This window comes from Lathyrus oleraceus, chromosome 1 (assembly GCF_024323335.1).
Source record: "Lathyrus oleraceus cultivar Zhongwan6 chromosome 1, CAAS_Psat_ZW6_1.0, whole genome shotgun sequence".
Lineage (NCBI taxonomy): Eukaryota > Viridiplantae > Streptophyta > Magnoliopsida > Fabales > Fabaceae > Lathyrus > Lathyrus oleraceus.
Genome location: NC_066579.1, coordinates 402,287,834 through 402,299,223, shown reverse-complemented (window position 1 = coordinate 402,299,223; position 11,390 = coordinate 402,287,834). Strand labels below are relative to the sequence as shown.

The following is an 11,390-nucleotide window of genomic DNA, read 5'->3' as shown; positions in this document are numbered from 1 at the left end:
CAGTCCGGTTAAGGGTTTGGTTATCTTAGAGAAGTCTTTGATGAATCGTCGGTAAAAACCGGCGTGTCCTAGAAAGCTTCGTACTTCTCTCACGGTTCTTGGGGGTTGAAGATTTTCGATTACCTCTATTTTGGCTTTGTCTACTTCAATTCCTCTGTTCGAGATGATGTGTCCTAAAACAATTCCTTCTTGTACCATAAAGTGGCACTTTTCCCAATTAAGTACTAAGTTTACTTTTACACATCGCTCCAGAACTCTTTCCAGGTTTTCAAGGCATTCTTCGAAACTTTGTCCGTATACAGAAAAGTCATCCATAAATACTTCCATGATGTTTTCGAGAAAGTCGGCGAATATTGCCATCATGCATCTTTGAAAAGTTGCAGGGGCATTACACAGACCAAACGGCATTCGTCTATACGCGAAGGTACCAAAAGGGCATGTGAATGTTGTCTTTTCTTGGTCATCAGGGTGAATTGGTATTTGAAAGAAGCCTGAATAACCGTCTAAATAACAGAAATGTGAATGTTTAGCTAATCGTTCTAACATTTGGTCAATGAATGGTAAAGGGAAATGATCTTTTCGGGTTGCTTTGTTTAGTTTCCTATAATCAATGCACATTCTCCATCCCGATTCGATTCGTTTAGTTATAGTTTCTCCTTTTTCATTTTCAATAACGGTTATGCCTCCTTTTTTGGGTACAACGTGTACAGGACTAACCCATTTGCTGTCAGATATAGGATATATAATACCTGCTTCTAATAACTTGGTTATTTCTTTCTTTACTACCTCACTTAGGATCGGATTTAGTCTTCTCTGGTGTTCCCTAGAGGTTTTACAGTCTTCTTCTAACATGATGCGGTGCATACAAATAGAAGGGCTTATTCCTTTAAGATCGGTGATGTGGTATCCTAGTGCAGTTGGATATTTTCTTAAGATATGTAGGAGTTTTTCTGTTTCGAGTCTTCCTAGATCTGCATTAACTATCACAGGTCGTTCAAGTTCTAAGTCTAGGAATTCATATCTCAGATTTTTGGGAAGTGTTTTCAAATCAGGGGTTGGTTTGTTAAGACACTGCGTAGGATCTGGTGTTATTGCTAGGCATTGTTTAGATTTGTCCTCTAAAAGATAGTCTGATGGTTTGACTTCTCCTGACTCTGCTTCTTTTATGCATTCATCGATGATATCCATGAAGTAACATGTATCTTCTATTGCAGGTGCTTTCAAGAATTGGGAAAGAATGAATTCAATTTTTTCTTCACCTACTTCGAAGGTGAGTCGTCCTCGTTTTACGTCTATGATTGCACCGGCAGTTGCTAAGAATGGTCTTCCTAGTATAATAGGTGTCGTATCATCTTCTCTAATGTCCATAATTGTGAAGTCAGTGGGAATGTAAAACTGACCTATGCGTACGGGAACGTTTTCAAGGATTCCTACAGGATATTTGATGGAACGATCTGCTAATTGCACAGACATTTTGGTCGGTCTTAATTCTCCCATCTCTAGTTTCTTACATATGGATAAGGGCATAACGCTAATTCCGGCTCCTAAATCGCATAAGGCTTTGTCGATGACAAATTTTCCTATGTGACAGGGTATAGAGAAGCTACCCGGATCCTTGAGTTTAGGGGGCATGTTTTGGATTATAGCGCTACATTCGGCAGGGAGTGTAACGGTTTCGCTATCCTCAAGTTTCCTCTTATTAGAAAGAATTTCTTTTAAGAATTTAGCATATGAGGGCATCTGCGTAATAGCTTCGGTAAACGGAATTGTAACGTTTAATTGTTTAAGGAGATCAACAAATTTTCTAAATTGGCCTACATCTTTGGTTTTAACAAGCCTTTGAGGGTAAGGTATAGGTGGTTTGTAAGGTGGTGGAGGTACATAAGGTTCCTTCTTTTTTAGGGTTTCCTTATTACTCTCTTCCTTTTCCTTAGGTTCACTTTCCTCAATGGATTTCTCAGGGTTTTGGTTTTCTATCCTTGGGTCAGACGGTCCTTCCACTTCCGTTCCACTTCTCAATATAATTGCATGAGCTTGGCTTCTCGGATTGGGTTGGGGCTGTCCAGGGAATGTACCAGTTGGTGCAGCAGTAGGTGCTTGTTGTTGAGCTACTTGAGATATTTGCGTTTCCAGCATTTTGTTATGGGTAGCCAGGGCATCTACTTTGCTTGCTAGTTGTTTAAGTTGTTCGCCAGTGTGTATGTTCTGGTTTAAGAAATCTTTATTGGTTTGTTGTTGGGAAGCTATAAAGTTTTCCATCATGATTTCCAAGTTGGATTTTCTAGGGGTATTATTGTTAGGATTCGGTTTCTGATATCCTGGAGGTATAGATGGGGCTTGATTTGGAGACTGTCCAGGTGCGTATAAAGCATTATTACTCTTATATGAGAAGTTTGGATGGTTCTTCCAATTTGGGTTATAGGTATTCGAATAGGGGCTTCCTTGAGCATAGTTTACTTGCTCTGTTTGGATTCCAGTCAAGAGTTAACATTCCGCAGGAGTGTGGCCTTGGATTCCACAGACCTCGCAATTCTGAGTTATAGCAACCACGGCTGCTGGAGGCGATACGTTTAAACTTTCAATCTTCTGGACCAAAGCATCCACTTTTGCATTGACGTGATCAAGGTTACTTATCTCGTACATGCCAGTTTTCGGTTGAGGTTTTTCCACTGTTGTTCGTTCGGTTCCCCACTGATAGTGGTTTTGGGCCATGCTCTCGATAAGCTGGTAAGCATCAGCATAAGGTTTGTTCATTAGTGCACCACCTGCAGCGGCGTCTATTGTTAACCTTGTATTGTATAAGAGACCATTATAAAATGTGTGAATTACTAACCAGTCTTCCAAACCATGGTGTGGGCAAAGTCTCATCATGTCTTTGTATCTTTCCCATGCTTCGAAAAGAGACTCGTTGTCTTTCTGTTTAAATCCGTTTATCTGGGCTCTTAACATAGCTGTTTTGCTTGGCGGAAAATATCGGGCAAGAAAAACTTTCTTCAACTCGTTCCATGTGGTGACTGAGTTGGAAGGAAGAGATTGAAGCCATCTTCTAGCGCTATCTCTTAATGAGAAAGGAAAAAGACGAAGTCGAATTGCCTCTGAAGTGACACCATTAGCTTTAACAGTATCAGCGTATTGGACAAATACGGATAAATGAAGGTTTGGATCTTCGGTAAGATTTCCAGAGAATTGGTTCTGTTGCACAGCCTGCAACAACGAAGGTTTAAGTTCAAAGTTGTTTGCTTCGATTGCGGGCGGAGCAATACTTGAATGCGGTTCATCTTGCGATGGAGCGGCGTAATCTCTAAGAGCACGAGCTGGTTCTGCCATCTCGGTTAAAGAAGGAAAATCTTTGAAATCAGGAAGGTCTATAGGAGGGAGATTGTTTTCAGCACGATATTCCCGAATTCGTCGTAAGACTCGGAGATATAGTTCGATGTCGTTGATTCGTAAATAGAGCGGTTCGCCTTGAGAGCGAGTGCGTGGCATACAAATCAACGAAAGAAAGAAAATAGAAGAAAAAGAAACCTTAGTCTCTATAGCGTAACGGAAGAGTTACGATATCGATTGAATAAAAGTCCCCGGCAACGGCGCCAAAAACTTGATCGCTCGACTGGGTGAGTCGAGAATGGGATACAAACTGCAAGTGCACAGTTCTATCGCGTAGTTTTAAAAGATATCGATCCCACAGGGACTTATGAATCGATATACCGTTATCTAAAGTTACTACGTAAATCTAAGGTGAAGATGTTTGATTGTTTGGGGAAAAACTAAGAGCTAATCTAAGTCTAGATTAAATATTAATAAAACGGATATCGGTATGTAATTCGTCAAAACTAGGGAATCAAGTCTTTGTCGGTTTCTTGGTTTTAAAATGAATCGTTTCGGTTAACTTTATTGGTTAAAGGTTCTATCTCAAACTCTCGCTCTGTTGAATAAACCATGATTTTATATTAATGTTGCTGTCACTTATAATTAAGTCAAAAACCATATTTTGAAAACAATAAAGTTGCAGAAACTCTTTTCAAGAAAATACTGACCGTTTTAAACACCCTTATCTCAAACTCTCGCTCTGTTGACTTAGGTTATATAATTAAATCCAAATGCTTAACTCTCGTCCTCACATTCAATCTTTAAAAATACTTTTTGGAAAAGGTCAGAATTTAATTAACTCTAAAACTTGCTCTCGCCTGATCTAGAATTAATGTCTAACTTACACTGTCCAGTTAAAATCTCAAACTCTCGCTCTATTGATTTTAACTTCTCTATGTCTTTTACTTTTGTAAAAAATCTTGTTATTAAACCTGTAAGTTGAGACCATAAAAAGATTGATTTTGATTTTAAGTTTAGATAAACCGACTCAGTCTCGATCCCTTATTCTGCTTACCTTACATACCGATACCTAGGCAAATTAGCCAGACATGCTAAATAAACAAAAATTTATATCATGCATAAACAGACTCATTCCAGGCAGGCAATATGAATAAACAATAGAATAGAACATACAAAATTAAATAGCAATTAAAGAACCTGAATGCGTAATACAATGGTCTTGAACACTCCACCACAAGCCGGTAGGATTTGTTCTTGGATTCTTCAATTAAACCGTAAAATAAATCAAGGAAATAAAACTCGAATATAACGTAAGGTTGAATCCGGTATAAAGCTGCACAGTAGTTTCCGGTGTAGAAACTATTATGCGAAAAATATCTAAAAGCTAAAAACGGGAAAGATAAATTGCAAGGGAAAAGGGAAAGTAAAGCTTGCAAAAGAAATAAATAAAATGAACAATGCTGGAAAGGAAGAAAAATAAGCAAAGGCGTGAAAGGAAAATTTGGCAGAGCTTTCGCAAAACTGAGCGTGCAAAAACTTGTGTCGACGGCAAAGAGAGGAGATGGCTATTTATAATAGCCTTGGTAACTGCCTTGCGTTTCCTACGAGTCTTCAGCATGGCTAAATACACGGCTTGAGAATAGGACACGAAATCCTCAACGTTACTTCCATTCTTCTGAGAGCGTAACTTGCGCCAAAAAGCTAGTGGACTGGTGTGACGCTCGTCACACCATGTGTGACGTCCGTCACAAGGCTACTTCGCGTGACGCTCGTCACAACCCTTGTGACGCCCGTCACAGGGGCAACTTGCGCTTCCTTTTGGGCTGGGCTTGGTCTTGGTTATTTGTTTTCTTTTTATTGCTTTTTACACCTCCTTTTCTTCCCTTTTTCACTTTTGCTTCAAAATGGGTACCTGATGTAAATAGAAAAGAAATACTGCATAATATCTGATAAAATGGGATAAATTAAAGTAAATGATAATATAATCTAATTAAATTAAGTCTTAAAATGTGATATAATTTCATGTTATCAATCGCATCCTGGGCCTACTTAGTCTATCAGGCATAGACATCAGAGTCGAAGTAGTTCGGACTGGGGAAACGACACATGCTCGCTAGGATATCGCATCCTATGCATACGTATCTCCTTTGGACGAAGGAGAATCAGAGCATTCGTAGCTCGGCTGACACGCACACAAACAAACACAGGCAAAGGCAAACGTGGAACCTGAATGCCAATCAATGGACTTACATCAGCATCCGAACCAAAACAAACCCACACTGGAACCCGAATGCCACTCGATGGACTTACATCAGCTTCCAAGCACACAACAAGACAAAACAAAGACACAGGCGCCCGGAGAGATCAGCTCATCTCCTGCCTACGTACCTCATCTGGTATGAGGATCAGGGCGACGTAGTTCCCCTACAGAGGGATAAAGGACTAGCCTAACCAGATAACAGAGGGAGACACAACTAGGGAGACTACGACTCGAGCCTAGATGTTATCATGCAAATCATCCCTAAGTTAAGGTTTCTAGCTAACTTGCACAGGGAGCAAGCCTATCCTAAATATGACTTGCACAGGAAGCAAGCCACACCAACCTAACTTGCACAGGCAGCAAGCCAAACTAAACCTAACTTGCACAGGAAGCAAGCTAAAGCAAACACACAAGCACAAGTAGCACACACTATATGCAAGCAATGGGCTCAATCAAGGTTAGGTTTTAGTCGAGGGGTCATGTCAACCTCAACAAACAAACCTCTGGAACTGGGTAGATGTTGCTCTTAACCTTGCCATTGAGGGGCTAAGGTGAAGCAGATGAAAGGTGAGTGAAGATAAGACTTCACAGCTCTTATCCCTGGCCTGGGAGAGCTTAAGACAAGAATGTGTGGGTTCAGAAAGGGGGAACCCTTCTACACATTTGAAACTGACTCAACTGTACACTTGTACAAGATCTTGGGTTTGTATCTGCAATGCATCAACACAGTGGTGTGAGCAAAGCAGATGACACACAGAATAGCAGGGGATAGATTGCATATCCCTTGTGTCCTGCCAATTGCCTCTTCACTTAGGAGGTCTTTGACTCTGTACAAGGACAAATGTAAACAATCACAAACATTGCCTCTTAAGGAGGACTTCAGACAGTTGCCTGGCCAAGTAACAGGCCAGGTCTTCCAGACTACATGAAGTAAAGAAGTTATACCTCAATGCAAATTGCTTATACAAGCAAAGCAAAGCAAAAGTTCACAAGGAACTGAGCAACTAAAAGCACCTGAAATAGTCAAGCAAACATTAGTATGCAACTTCAAAACAAAGCAAAAGGAAACAAACATCAACAGTTAATCATAAGCAAGTGAATGTGCAAGGCACAAGGCTTAAGACATGTGAGCCAAGCCACCTACAAAACAAACAAGTTAAACAATGATATTCAAGCAAGCTCAATCAAAAAGAATTGGTCTCATTGGTCATTTGTTGGTCAACCTGAAAACATGAGCTCAAAGGTGAGTAACAGGACCACTAGGGCAAGCCTAGGGTCAAAATGGGATGAAAAGATCAAAACAGCAAAGGGCAAGTATCCAAAATCATGTTCAAACAATCAAGAAACAATACCAATTGATTTCACATTCATATCAATCATCATCATCATTTCATGAACAAGTTAGGTCAAAGCATGGCATTTAGAAGCTCATAGAAGTCAACAGCAAGACTTGAATCAAAAGCAATCTTAAACATTTCCAAAAATCATCAAATAAATCATGATCAATCACAACCCACAGCATGGTAAGCATGTCAAATTTCATCTCATTTGGACAAGTAGAAGGTAGTCAATGAAAATCAGAAAGGCAAGGCAATTTTGAACATGCTCAAAGAAGTCAACCAAACATGCATCAACTTAAGAAAATCATAAATCAGTGATGGCATATGATAAATGAATGGGATTAAAACCATGGCAAAGCTTAAGATGTCTACTAATCACATATCAAATTTCATGTCCATCCAATAAAGTATGAGAATTTCACAAATGAAATGGGAACATGTGTCACAAAAAGTCAACATATGACCAAGCAGGGGAGAAAATCTCAAACAATTAGGAAATGCCACAAATAATTCCAAGAAAATTCACATGTAAACTAGACATCCAAGAGTATATTCATGCAAAAATTCCAACCAATTTGAGTTCAAGAAGCATGGTAATGAAAATCATGAAGTTGGACATCAATGGTGTGACACAAATTGTCACACCCTAATTCAAAAAATCATAACTCACAAACCAGCAATGATAAATTCACAAACTCTACATCAAAATCACCATGAGTGTGTCTAGTTTAAGCACAAAAAATTTCAGGGCCATTGGATAATGCATCATCATTTCACAAAGGTTTTGGCAAAAGGTACAAAATATGAATACATGTCACAAACCAATATGCCAAATAAAATCCAATGATCACAAAATTCTGGAAAAAATATGACAATTAAGTAGAGATCATGATGAAGAGAATGCAAAAATTCCCATGAGAATTGGACTTAAAATGATGGAGATATGATTTTTCAAAGTTAGAGATCAAAAATGAAATTAAAATTTGAAAAATAACATGAAATAATAGGTCAAAAGGGCACGGATGGCATAATTGTAAATAGAGGATCCACTTATCCAAACGCGGTCGTTTGGTACACGGCCAGGAAATAATTTCATTGGCTGTTGGCTACAGGACCATGCCATGCACGTGGGAAGGAAGAAATCTGGGCAAGGCAATTTGAATCTTAGGGTTTACTATGAACAGCATGCATCTTCATCTTCCAAAATCGATTCAGTCAAAAAATTTCCCAGAAATTGCAATTGGGCACACCATCATGATCAGTAAACAATGTACATGCATAATCTACAAGCCATTTTCATTAAATCCACTTGAACAGCACGAATCACACCAAAACATATTTCATCAACAAACTTTAAAACAGCATATCTCCTAAACTAGTCAACCAATCTCAAAAGCAAGACCATCATGAAGCTCAGCATGGAGAGACCTTTCTAAAGCATGTATTGATTTGATGAAATAAGGAGATCGAAAATTTACCAATCCTGAAGTGCAGTGTGGATTCAGTTGTTATCTTGTGGTTTTGGCTTGAAACAGATGCAGACTCATGCTCCAAATGATGAATGGTGAAGATGCTTGGGCTTGAAACAGCTTGAAATGACTTCAACCACACTTTGCCATTGATGATGCCTTGGAAAAAACAGTCGTGGAAATGGCCTTCCAGTTGGAGAATGATGGTGGAAACAAGCTCACAATGCTGTTTAGATGATGGAGCAACAAAGGCGAGGTCGGGTTCTTTGGAGTTTTTGGCAGAAAAATGCAAAAGTGGAAAAATGGTGTTTGAGAGAAAAATGATTTTCTGTTTGTAAATGGTGGCTGCTAAGGTTTGTTTCAGAGATAAAATGATGAATATATACTCTATTTAATGGTACTAATCAAGGTTCATGAAAAAGTGGAATGGAGTTGGTGAAAAGTGTCCTTTTGCCAATTTTCAAGCAAGTTGGTGATGGGTGTGTGTACTGCACGAAAATGGGCCTTGAACATGTCCAAAATATGATTTCTGAACATATTTGATTGGTAGAATTGGTTGGAAGTGGTTAATTTTGAAACTCATTTTTCAACCTCACTTGAAATTAATTCATGCAAGTCCAAAAATGACATTTTGATTGGTAATATTTTGATGCATGATGGTTGCATATTTGGAAAGAGGGGATCAAATGTGACTTGTTGCAAAAAACCCCACCCAATTTGGCCAAATGGTTTGAGAGATATGGCCTTTTGAAGTTCAAGAATTTTTGAAAATGAATTGATCATAACTTGCCAACCATACATGGGAATTGAGAGTTCTTGGACTTTTTGGAAATGGGAGAACAAGATCTTCAACTTTCATGTTGGGCAAAAATTCATTTGAAGCTTGTATCATGATGTAAGTTTGGGATCAAGAAGTTTCCATTTTTGGCAGGTTTCAATTACAGGTCCAGTTTCTATTTTTGGAAATTTCTTGTCTGGCTTCAAATTCTTCCATGATGGTGTTTGACATGATATATGAGGACTATATGGACATGAATGAGACCTCTCAAACCAATTTCCACCATCAAATCACTGATTAAATGCACAGTTGACCAACAGTTGACTTTTAGGGTTTCTGGTGAACTGAGCCATGACTGATGACTTCTGAACATCCAATCCTTGACCAAAACACTCCAAAAGGACCCCTAGGTCATGTGAACATGTTGGACCAACCCTAGGGCCTTGGCTCAAATGAGAATTGCACTTGCTTGCTTGACTGACTGATCTCCTGACCAGTTTGACCTAATTCTTCTGATGACTTTGTACTTGAGGCAAAGGGACAATGCAATGTTATGCAGTGGACCATGTTATGTTATGACCTAATATGAGAATGTATGTACAAGAAGTAGGTGCAAATTTGAGGTGCTACAGCTGCCCCTATTCAATCAGCTGGGAACCCGAACGGATGATAGCAACGGCTGTCAGACTTTCAGGGTAAACAGGGATTGAATACCAAGAACCGTAGAAATTTGCACTCTGCCGGATATGATACAAGAAGAACCACGTCATTTACCGATGACGCCTGCAATTGACAACTTCAGAAAGGCGAAACCATTTACCGATGGTTAGAAACTGGTAACTTGATATTTACCGATATCAACTTCAGCAAGACCATTTACCGATGGCTGCTGGGAAACAACTTCTGATGTAAAAGGAAGCAAAACCATTTACCGATGGTGGCTTCAAAGAAACTTGATATTTACCGATATCAACTTCAGCGAGACCATTTACCGATGGCTACTGCAACTGGGGATCCGCTATTTACCGATATCGAAGCATACGGGGCCATTTACCGATGGCGGATAAAACTGGGCATTCAATATTTACCGATATCGAAGCATACGGGGCCACTTACCGATGGCGTCTCCACTTGGGGAAGAACAAAATCTTTGTGGTGTAATCAGACAAGACGTTTACCGACGACTTCTGGGGATCTTGATTTTATCAACAAGGAAACAAAGCATGACCAGACATTTACCGATGACTGGGATGAGACTCGACGTTTACCGACATCGAAAGATGATGTTTACCGACATCCGAAAACGACCAGACATTTACCGATGACTGGGGAACACTTCACTAAGGGAAAAAACAAATATTTGCAACTGGAAACCAGATAGGACATTTACCGATGACTCTACTAGGGATCTCTAGCTGGGGATTATCAGACATTTACCGATGACTGCAGAAAAGACTCGATGTTTACCGACATCGAAAGATGATGTTTACCGACATCAAAAAAATGATGACCAGACATTTACCGATGACTGGGGAGAAAACCCGATGTTTACAGACACCGAAACAATGGTGTTTACCGACACCGAAAATGATGACCAGACATTTACTGATGACTGGGGAGAAAACCCGATGTTTACAGACACCGAAACAATGGTGTTTACCGACACCAAAAATGATGACCAGACATTTACTGATGACTGCAGAAAAGACTCGATGTTTACCGACATCGAAAGATGATGTTTATCGACATCAAAAAATGACCCGACATTTACCGATGACTGGGGAGAAAACCCGATGTTTACAGACACCGAAACAATGGTGTTTACCGACACCAAAAGGATGACCAGACATTTACTGATGACTGGGGAGGATACCCGATGTTTACAGACACCGAAACAATGGTGTTTACCGACACCAAACAAAGAAACACACGCGGGTGCTGGCATGACACTTACCGGTATCACAAAACGACATCTTAGATATGTCAAGGCAAGGTTGACCACTTGCTGGGGGTCTCACTGGGGAGAAACAAACTTTCTGTCACCAACGGGTGAGGTAATAAACTTCTGTGGGGATATCAATCCTAAATGCTGTCAAGAGCAACTGTAGCAGACTTGCTGTGCTGATGTTGAATGAAATGATCCGCCTCTGCCGGGGATACGGTCTGGTGAGGTTAACAAATGAATGCATATGTTTGAATTTTTCTATGGCGTA

General features: G+C 39.7%; 1 pseudogene; it reads left to right on the top strand.

The window, feature by feature from the left end:
- The first annotated feature begins 2,842 nt into the window (after positions 1 to 2,842).
- LOC127116477 (uncharacterized) lies at positions 2,843 to 2,942 on the top strand (annotated as a pseudogene).
- Positions 2,943 to 11,390: the final 8,448 nt, after the last annotated feature.